Source organism: Orcinus orca, chromosome 20, assembly GCF_937001465.1.
Source record: "Orcinus orca chromosome 20, mOrcOrc1.1, whole genome shotgun sequence".
NCBI classification, from domain to species: Eukaryota; Metazoa; Chordata; class Mammalia; order Artiodactyla; family Delphinidae; genus Orcinus; species Orcinus orca.
Genome location: NC_064578.1, coordinates 50098857 through 50109749, shown reverse-complemented (window position 1 = coordinate 50109749; position 10893 = coordinate 50098857). Strand labels below are relative to the sequence as shown.

Sequence of the window (10893 nt, the reverse complement as noted above, 5' to 3'; positions counted from 1 at the left end):
ATAAGAGGTAGTAACCCTCCCACTGAAGCTGCAGGAGAGAAGGGACAGCTTCATCTCTCTCTCTTTGTTTTAATGTTTAACAATTACTTTTGTGGGCTTCCCTGGTGGCGCAGTGGTTAAGAAGCTGCCTGCCAGTGCCGGGGACACAGGTTTGAGCCCTGGTCCAGGAAGATCTCACATGCCATGGATCAACTAAGCCCATGCGCCACAACTACTGAAACCTGCACGCCTAGAGCCTGTGCTCTGCAACAAGAGAAGCCACTGCAATGAGAAGCCTGCACACCGCAATGAAGAGTAGCCCCCACTCACGGCAACTAGAGAAAGCCTGTGTGCAGCAATGAAGACCCAATACAGCCAAAAATAAATAAATAAATAAAATAAGTTTATTTAAAAAAACTTATAAAAATTACTTTTTCGGTGGGCATGAGTGCACCTCAGTCATTAATAATGTTGATTGGCTGATCTAACAATCACTTCCAGCCCCTTTCCTACATACTACTGTGATACTATAAAAGCTAAAAAAGCCAGCTCCCTTCTTTCCCAGACTCCCCTGCAGCTACTGTATGCAGTGAGCCAGTTCTGGCCAATGAGTATGCTGAGGGCTTTTGGGAAATATTTTCGCTGCTGGATAAAAGAGGAGAGGCATGAGAGGAAAGTACTCTCTCATCACCCCCACCTCCCTGCTTTTTGCTTTTTGTGTGAAAAGGTGATGCCTGGAGCTTGGCATTTTGTAACCATAAGGCAGCAAGCTGGAAGGCAAAAGCTATTAAGTGGAGGAATAGAAACATTCTAGGTCCTTGATAACATACTTGACTGATTAAACCCAGAAGCCTCCTTCCTCCAAAATTTTAGTTAAAAAGCTAAGAAATATCCTTTTTGCTTATGTCTGCTGTCAGTTTGGTTATCTGTAACTTGTAGCCAAAACACCCCTTGCTGATCCATGATCCTTTCCAGATTGCACTAGAGCAGAGCTCCCAAACTCAGATATCCAGAGACCAGGTAGCTGATGTGAAAATGAAGCTGCTATAACTTTATTTTCCTTTTACTTACATAAACTTATAAAAGGAGAAAAAGCACACCAATCCGTTTCTTAACTCCAGGAGACCCTTCCCACTTTTTGGACAAGGTGAGTTAATTATAACAGGATTAGTGATGCTTTAATCAGGGAGTTAAATATTTCCAGCTGGAGTGATGCATTCTATTTCCTATTTTTTAGATGTACAGTGAATGAAGTTTCTCACCACAAATATTTTTTTAAATTAATTAATTAATTAATTTTTGGCTGCTTTGGGTCTTTGTTGCTGTGCGTGAGTGGGGGCTACTCTTCGTGGCGGTACGTGGGCTTCTCATTGCAGTGTGGATCATGGGCTCTACGAGCGCAGGCTTCAATAGTTGTGGCATGTGGGCTCAGTAGTTGTGGCTCACGGGCTCTAGAGCACAGGCTCAGTAGTTGTGGCGCATGGACTTAGTTGCTCTGTGGCCTGTGGGGTCTTCCCAGACCAGGGCTCAAACCCGTGTCCTTTGCATTGGCAGGCGGGTTCTTAACCAGTGCGCCGCCAGGGAAGCCCTCTCACCACAAACATTTGAAACACGTTTTGTAGGAACTATGGCCTCAGGGTGAAGAGTTACATTCCAGAAGGTATCAACAAAAAACCAGTAGGGTTAAAATGGCCTCTTACAGGCAAGCTTCTCATTCATTCATACATTCATTCATTCATTCAACAAACATTTATTTTCTCCTCTGTGCCACACACAGTGCAGGGCATTGGGGATTTAACAGTGAACAATCAGGCACTGGTCCCTGTTTGTAAGGATCTTACATTCTTGAAACTTAACCAGAACCTTCCCCCACCTGCCCGGAAAATATTTGTGTCAACAGTCTCTCCAGGCCAGAGTTTCCTATTGTTATGGGCTGAATTGTGTCATTCTCCAAATTCATATGTTGAAGTCCTAACCCCCCAGCACCTTCGAATGTGACTGTATTCGGAGATAAAATGCTTAGAGAGGCAACTAAGTTAAATGAGCTTAAATTGGATTAAAAGGCCCTAATCCAATAGGACTGATGGTATAAGAAGAGGAAATTAGGACACAGACACACACACAGGGCAGAGCTTGTGAGGACACAGGGAGAAGACAGCCACCTGCAAGGCAAGGAGAGAGGCCTCAGAAGAAACCAACCCTGCTGACACCTTGATCTCAGAATCCTGGCCTTCAGAATTGTGAGAAAATTAATTTCTGTTGTTTAAGCCACCAGGCTGTCGTGCTTTGTTATGGCAGCTCAAGAAAATACATACACCCATCAGCACCTTTGGAACTTGCAGCCAACAGCTTCAACCATAGTCCTAACCAATGCAGAATGTAAGTCCTTGAGAATTATTTTTAAAAATTTCCAAGAATTCCCTGGCGGTCCAGTGATTAGGACTCTGTGATTCCACTTCAGGGGGCACGGGTTTGATTCCTGGTCAGGGAACTGAGATCCCACATGCTGCGTGCAGCCAGAAAAAAAAAAAAAAAAAAAGGATTAAAAAAATTTCACCAGAAGATGAGTGATTCGTCACCATGCATATATACCCAAGCTTCCTGTTGGAAAACAGGAAACTGTTCTATTAATCAGCCATACATTCCTCCTATACTCTTGGGAAGTCCTTCTTTGAACAGTCCCAAAAGGCTTCTGGATTTGCTCACTTTCCTGGGGGCATAGTAAGCCCAAATTACAAATACGTAGTGTTTCCCTCAGCCATTAGATCTAAATCTTCTGCTACAAAGGATTTGTTTTGGGTGGGGTTCTCTACCCTCCATCAAATGGTATAGTGTAGTTTAGGGAACAAACTCTTAGTGCCTCAGCTGGGATTCTCAACTGCAGCGTCTACCCACAGCCTCTCCATGTGGCTCGGCCTTCCCAAAACTTGGCGGCTGGGTCTTCCGACAGAGTTTCCCGAGAGCAAATGTTCCAAAAGTCCGTATGCAGAAGCAGGCAGCCTCAATGTGACTACCGCTTCATTCTAATAAACTCCACCTCCAGATGGGGAGAAGGATAAAGAATTTGCACTTACCTTTAATTCATCATATTACTCTAGTAATTTTACATGCATTAACACCATCAGTCCTCAAGCAATCGCACGATGTTGACATCATCGTTAGGTCATGGTTACAGATGAGGTTCTGAGATGCAGTGGTCCCCGGCCTGGGCAGCCCTGCTGTTATGTCTTCTTCCAGCAGAAGGCGCTCCAAACCCACGCATCATCCCAGCCTCCGGCTCCTAACACCCTCACAGCCAAGGCTTAGGTTTATCTCGTGCCCTGGGCTGTACTAAATGCTTTTCATGAACGATCACAGCCCAACCTCACAAGAACACCCGAGGCTGAATTTTACAGATGAGGACGTTGAGGCTCAGGGCAGCGAGGGGCTCAGCTGAGGACAGTCTGATCCCCAAACCTGACAGACAAGTGCACAGCCTAGTGCAGGAGACAAGAGCTCAAAAGTCCCACGGGAAGAGGTTTTGCCTTTGCTGTGTGACGGTGGAGGGTTAGATTATTCTATCGTTCCATTCGTTCACCGATCCTCTAAGGAGGGTACACATTCCTGATTGTCGCCAAGTAGCTGGCGACTCCCAAGAATCAAGGCGGCTTGTGATTTGCCTTGGTCCAGTTGCGAGGGGATGTGCCGAGTGCCCGATGCCAGCGGAAGCTGTGACAGACGCTGCAGGTTTGGCCATTGACCTGCCAGCATCAGAAGAAGACACCCAAATGAGGGCTGCCCCTTAGGCTTCTAGAATGGGGAATATCCACAGCCCACTGCACAGATGTGTAACAACACGCCTGAGAAACAAACCTTTGCTGCCGCGAGCCGCTGAGATGTCGGGGTATTTTTTACAGCGACACCTACAGTCACAGCTGTGACTCATAAGCAGTGAGTCAATCAGAAGCAGCCCCACACGCCCCCGCCACCCCCCGCGTGTCTCCAGCAGGTCATAGGTAACCTGTGCTAACGCAGTACAAGTCAGCACGGGATGCGCTCGATTTTATAAACCAGGGTGGATTCGGAGCTGTTTCTATAGCAACCACACTCTGCCCCGCTTTCATTGTCACGTGATTTCTGGAGGGGGCAGGAAGAGGCAGAGTGCATCCAGGGAGCTGGGAATTACTGAGCTTAATGGAAGAGGCTTTGGAGCCCAGAAGGTTTGGGTTCAAAGAACCCAGCTCTGACACGCACCCTTTGTGTGATGATGCAGAAGGCTCTAAACTTCTCTGGGCCTCATTAAAATGGAAATCATAGTAACTCCATTATAGGGGTGCTGCACAGAGTCCATGAGATCAGGCGTGGGAAGCACTTGTATAGCACATTCCATGGTATGTGAATCGATTAGGAATAGTTTCTTGGTGACAGTCAGCCCAAACTTGCCAGCCAAAGGGGTGAGGTATCTTAGAAGAGGATCCTTAGCTCTCAGTAGAGGTATCCCTAGCCAATGCCGCATGGAGAAGAGATGAATGTGTGCAAAATATTTGTTGATTTAAGGCATGAAGTTTTGGGGTAGTTTGTTATACAGCAATAGATAACCAGAACATGTATGAAATACTGTTTACTGCCTATCCACAAAGCTATCCCTGCCCCTCTTTCTTCCTAACAAAAACTGGATTTTATTCAGGTGTCAGACAGAGCTTCCTTGACCTTAATCAACTCCACCCTTTGTCAGGGGGGTAGCCATGTGATCACGTACTGGTCAAAGTGATATAAAAAAGGAGGTCTGCTGGGGGCTTCTGGGAAAAGGCTTTCCTACTCTTAAGGAGGAGAAATTTCCTGCTTTCTGCATTCCCCTACTTCCTGTCTTTGAACATGGTGTATGAATATGATGTCTGGAGCTGCTGCAGCCATTTTGTGACTATGAGGAGAAGCCAGGGAAATTGCACACTCTGAAATTCACATTGTTGAGCTGCTAAATCAAACCCAGCACCTCCCACTGCTTGACTTCTTGCTATGTTTAAATCACTACTAAATGAGTATTCTTTAACTTGTCCCTGAAAATGTTCCTAATGATGTACTGGGCTTCCTTTTTGCCCTGTAATGAATCTCTGCTGTAATTTCCCTATCTGTCTCAATGTGCCCTAGATCTAGACAGGACGGAAACTGTGAATTCCTATGGAACCAGAAGGTGCTGTTAAGAAATGAAGGAATCTGCCCTTGAGCCCATTACATACCTTTTACCTTAGTCCCAAGCAAATCCTTATATGCATGAGCACGTGCTGTGATGGAGAATGGAGAAAATCCCAGGAACTGCCAACAATTTCTCCCCCTGTGCAAATGCAGCTTTAATTTGTATGGGTTTGGCAGAAAATGAGCCAAGAAATGATAAAGATCTCTGTGGTGATCTTACAATATGACCACAAATTCTTTGATGCTCTTCCCTTCAAGAGGTGGAGCTTAATTTACTTAGCCCAGCATCGTCTCATCCTACTTGCTCAGGATGAGATGATGCTGGGCTAAGGGCCAGGCGGGGGCCCAGGCACTGAAGAAGCAAAGGACACTGGGTGTAAAACAGAGACAGGGTGTTTCCAGGGTGTTCTGGCCACACATCAGCCATGACACGTGGGCATCTGTTACCCAGCCTTAGACGCTCCCCTCCCCCATTGCACGGAGCACCCAGAGACCAGGCCAGGTGCTTAACTCAGTTGACTGCAGGATCCCAGGTGACACAGGGAGAAGTCACACGTGGGGCCTCACCACCCCACACATTGCCGGAGGCTGCTCAGCCCAGGGCCAGGCCCCCAAGTTCCCTCAGCCTCCTGGGGAGGAAGGGGCTTCGTCCCCAGCCCCAGGTCCACCCTGGCCTGTTCCAGGGTCAGCTCCTCTCTGTCCCCGGGGAGGTCCCTGCAGCCCAGAGGGGGCCACTTCCGACCACGACCGGGGAAGCAGCTCCTGAGTCAGCTTCTGCCCCTGGGTGTCCCGAGGTGGGGCTCGGACCGTCCAGCTGGGCTGTGGGGACACACACACACCCCCCCCCAGGCCCCTGTGCCTCCCTCGAGATGTGCAGGGCTCCCTCCCGGCACGGGAACTTGGACACAGATACACAAATGGCCCCAGGACAAGGGGACCTGGAGGGGCAGTGGTGGAGATAGCGATTCAGGGAAAACATTGCGATGGGCAGAGGAGGCTGGTGCCCGTGTCACCACACGGACGCGGACACAACCCGGAAGCGTCTTCACTTGGACAGCACGTGCTGACCCCTGACAGCGCCAGGCCAGGCTACTTGGGGGGACTCTAAGGCCAGGCTGTGGGCATTTCCTTTCTGGGGGCATTTCCTCCCCTCTAAAGACAGGTCCTGGGGCAGCTCCGACACTGGCCCAGACCAGCCTCAGCCCCTCACAGGTTCCCCCTCAGAGTTCCCTCTGGCCTTTGATTTACTCAGACAGCAAACTGGGGAACCCTATCACCTTAAGTCAGGGGCTACCAGGCCAGCGCTGAGGGGACAGTCAGCCCACGGGAGGTGGGGGCAGCTCGTGGAACGTGCAGGGGGAACCACAGGCCCATGGGAGGAGCACCGCCTGGTACTGCAGAGAAAAGCCAACACTCTGTATGGGAATTGTCCCAAATTGAAAATGTCGCAAATAGGACGTCCCTGGTGGCGCAGTGGTTAAGAATCCCCCTGCTGATGCAGGGGACACAGGTTCGTGCCCTGGTCCGGGAAGATCCCACAGGCCACAGAGCAACTAAGCCCACGAGCCACAACTACTGAGCCCACATGCCACAACTACTGAAGCCCGCGCGCCTAGAGCCTGTGCTCCACAAGAGAAGCCACCGCAACGAGAAGCCTGAAAACTGCAACAGAGTAGCCCCGTTCGCCGCAACTAGAGAAAGCCCGCGCGCAGCAACGAAGACTCAACGCAGCCAAAAATAAATAAATAAATATTTTTTAAAAAAGAAAATGTTTCAAATAATACCCATTTTTTGAAAACACCGTGCAGGTTGAGTGACAGATTCAGTGTCTGGGCACCAGCAGGTGGCTCTGGCCTTGAGGAGCTGGTGCATTTGTACCAGCTACACTTCAGATGGGCAGGGCAGGTGTGGGTCTCTCTCTCTCTCTCTTCCTTCCCCTCCTTCCTTGGTCCTGGTCACCAGAGCCCCGCCCCTCCCTTTCCCTCCCTCACCTCTTTTCCCCTCCCCCAGGAGCAACCCCTCTGCCTCTCAGGCTTCTCTCCCTGGAATCATCTCCTCCCCCAGCAGGGAGGTTCAGCCTTCCTGACTGAAGGCTCAGCTACATCCTGACACCCCCACGCGGCTGGGTGGCCGAGCTTCCATCACAGAGCCCGGCCCCCATCAGATTGGGGTGGAGGACAGGGGCCCAGAGACGCTGGCCAGAAGCATGAGTCTGGAAGGGATCGGGGCTCTACGAACAGCCAGAAAGAACTCACTGGCACTGCTGGCCTCCCCCAGTGCCCGGTGTCCACGGACACGCTCACCCCTGCGCTAACGCGGGAGACCCAAAGACAATCCCGCTGGGGGGGGGGCCTGAGACCCCGTCCCGTCACCTAGGGCTGCTGCCTCCGCGGGCGCCCGTTACACTCTTCCTTCTTCCCTTGGGCTCGCTCGCGCCACCTGCAACGGAGGGACTGAAAGGACAGGGGAGCGAGCGGTGGGCGGGCGCGCACTTTAGAGCTCAGTGCCCACGGTTCAGAGGTTGCCGCCTCCACGGCGGGGAGGGCCGAGGGGCGGAGCTGGGGGCCCACCGGCAGCGGCAGCCTCGCCGTGGCCTTAGCGGCACTTGGGGGGCAGCCTCTTGCCCCGACCAGCCTTCTTCCCACGCGTGGACTTGGAGCTGGCGGGCGGCCGAGCCCTGGGCTGGCCGCCCTTGGCCTGCTCCCCAGCGCCCGCGCGCCCCTTCCTGCTCTTGCTTCCTGCCTCCTCGTCCTGGGCTTCCGTCTCGGAAGGGATGCCCAGCCCGCCGGGGCCGCCGCCTCCACCTCGGGTTTTGCGGGTCCCCGACGGGGCGGGAGCCGCTGCCCAGCCCGCCCGATCCGGGGCCCTAAAGGCCAGGCGGGCCCGCTTGGCCCGGGGCTTCCTGGACGCACGGTCCTCGGGCTCAGACTCCTCGCTCTCCACGTCCTCCGACTCCCTCTCCCGCGGGCCGCCCGCAGCGCCAAGACCTCCCCCAGGTTGCCTTTGGCGCATCTGAACCTCCCGCTCTGCCAGGCCTTTTCCTTTTCTTCCTATCACCTCAGCCACGTCCTGGGCATCCAGGAGCACCGCTAGCTTCAGGAGGCCGCCCTCATCTTCCTCGTCCTCGCCCCAGCCCCCCAGCGGGCCACCGGGAGCCTTCTTCCCTTTGCAGGTGGTCCGAGGTTCAGCCCCGGTGGAGATGCATCCCAGCAAGTGAGCGCCGTCTTTGGCCTTCCTCAGGACCACGGCGTCCACCTGGCGGCCTGCCTCCTCCACCTTCACTCGGGTTCCGGAAGTGTCCTTGGCCATGACGGACAAGACCTCGGGCAGGGCAGCTTTCTTGTCTTTCTTTCCGCTCCAGCCCAGCGACTCGATCACAGAAGCGATTTTCAACGTCTCCCTGCAGGTTTTGATGTCTGATGAAATCCTGTAGGCCATGATGTCTAGAACTCGGGGTTCTCCATGCCCTTCTGGGTGACCTGGTTGCCTCATTCCTCAGACTCACCTCCTGAAGCACTGCCCTTGAGCACCTCATCAGGTGTGTCCCTCGTGGCCGTGAGAGCCACCGTGTTGCAGATGCCGCTTCTGGCTTCTGTGATCAGCTCAAGCTGATCACATCGGGGGGCTCTTTCTGTCACTTTCTTCTTGGCTTTGTCCAAAACGGTCCCCAGGGCCAAGAACTTCATGGAGACTGACTGTCTGCCTCATCCACGTCTCTCTGCACGGCTTCCTCGCAGCCGTTTGGAGTGTTGCGTAGAGCGCGCTGGCATTGCCACTTATCCCAGCCCAAGTCCTCCTCTTCCACCTCTGCGAGCTCGATGCCCAGGCTCTGATGGAAGAATCCTTCAGCTTCTCTTTTGCAGAGGTAAATGGCGGTCCTCCTCGGCCCCTCTTTTTGTCTCTGGCTCTATTTCTGAGACCCCCCCCCGCCCCGCACTGCCCTTGCTAGCCCTGCTGGCTGCACCAGGAACGGGGCCTGGGTCTCTGAATCGGCAGGTGAGTACCCGGGGGCCCTGGCCACTGCAGCCCGTGGGAGCCTTCCATGCAGCAGCTGCCTCAGGACAGTTTCTTCCGCCTCAGGACTCTCGTGTCCTTGCACAGAACCCTCCAGACGCCGTCCTTGCCCGGGGTCCCCCTGGGGATGGCACCGTGATTAATGTCCGCCATAAACTCCATGAAGGCGGCCTTGGCCTTCTCCTCCCTCACGTCCCTCGTGTTCCTCAACCTGAACGTGCCCTGGCGCGGGAAGGCTGGCTGCAGGACGGCTTCGATGGCTGCCTTTTCCAGGTCCTCTGGGATGCTGGTGACCAGCAGGGCCCTGTGCACGTCCACAGCCAGCCCCCTGCATGAGTATGGGCCTCCTGGGTGACGGATTACTACTCTCCCTCCCACTCCAGCCAAGTGTGACACACACCCCCTCCCGCTTCGTCCTGCCAGTTTTTCCGCATCTGCATCAGAGTGGGCAGCAGGCTTTGGCTCCCGGGCACTGGCAGCTCTCCTTCCCCCACGGGCTACTGCCGGTTCCATGACAACCGCTTTTAGGCTGTTGCCAGGGTCTGAGCATTTGTTTTGAGGAACCCAATGAAAATGAGAATATTCACCTTGTAGTTTCACTGGGCAGGCCTCACACAGAAAACTCAGTCCCGCTCACTCGCGGATCAAGTCTCAGGAGGTCCAGGCCTTAATGGGGTGTGATCAGCCCTCGCTCGGGGTTACTCCGGGTCTGGAGTGAGTCTGATGCTAGGGCCAGGAGGCGGGGTCTGGACTGAAGCTGAGGCCGGGGATGGGCGTGCAAGTGGCAGGTCTGTGTCCCGGTGGGGCTAAGGGCCCCGAGGTGGCTGTGTGAGATGGAGGCTGAGCCCGAGCGGTGGGCCAGGCCTGGTTCAGGGGCACGACCGCTGTCCGGGTTTCACAGCCCTCCGGGCAGCCACAGCTACCAGGACCGCGGTGGGACCTTCTCTGTAGATCAGAGCAGGTGGGGTGCTCAGAGGGCAAGGCCTGCTTGTGGGACGGGCCTGCGGCCACTGCAAATCATATCATAGTGACCCCCAGGGGGCCACTTGAATGATATCTCAGTAATTACCGCATTAACACCCCAAGCGCTACCTCCAGAACTGCCCCTTCAAGCCTTAGGGCCTGTCCCTCCCCTCCCCCTCCCCTCCCCTCCCCTCCCCTCCCCTCCCCCTCCCCTCCCCTCCCCTCCCCTCCCCTCCCCTCCCCCTCCCCTCCCCCTCCCCTCCCCTCCCCTCCCCCTCCCCTCCCCCTCCCCTCCCCTCCCCTCCCCCTCCCCTCCCCTCCCCTCCCCTCCCCCTCCCCTCCCCTCCCCCTCCCCTCCCCTCCCCCTCCCCTCCCCCTCCCCTCCCATCCCCTCCCCTCCCCCCCCTCCCCCTCACTTGGGACCTGGACACACTGTGGTGGTGACCCAGGCCCCAAGCTGCAGGATGAGCCCCAGGTAATGACATTCGTTCATTGCCTCCTTCCATCTGGGCAAACTATTAGAGATAAAATCAGATTCCTTTCTCCTCAGCCCATCTGATGGCTGAGCTGCCAGTCTGCGCAAGCGTGGGCCCATCCAGCAAACACTGACCGAGAACTTTCCTGCCATTGGGATTCTTCCAGAGCAGCAAGACCGCCTTTACTGGTTCCCTGTTGGCATGAGACCTGGGGCCCCAGGAATGAGGCAAAAAGCCTCAGGAACCTATGGCAGGTGACGGTGCCGGGTCTGAGAAGTCAGGAAGACCC

At 54.2% G+C, this 10893-nt stretch overlaps 1 pseudogene; it reads right to left on the bottom strand.

The window, feature by feature from the left end:
• Positions 1-7148: 7148 nt before the first annotated feature.
• Positions 7149-8921, bottom strand: LOC117201826 (paraneoplastic antigen-like protein 8B; annotated as a pseudogene).
• Positions 8922-10893: the final 1972 nt, after the last annotated feature.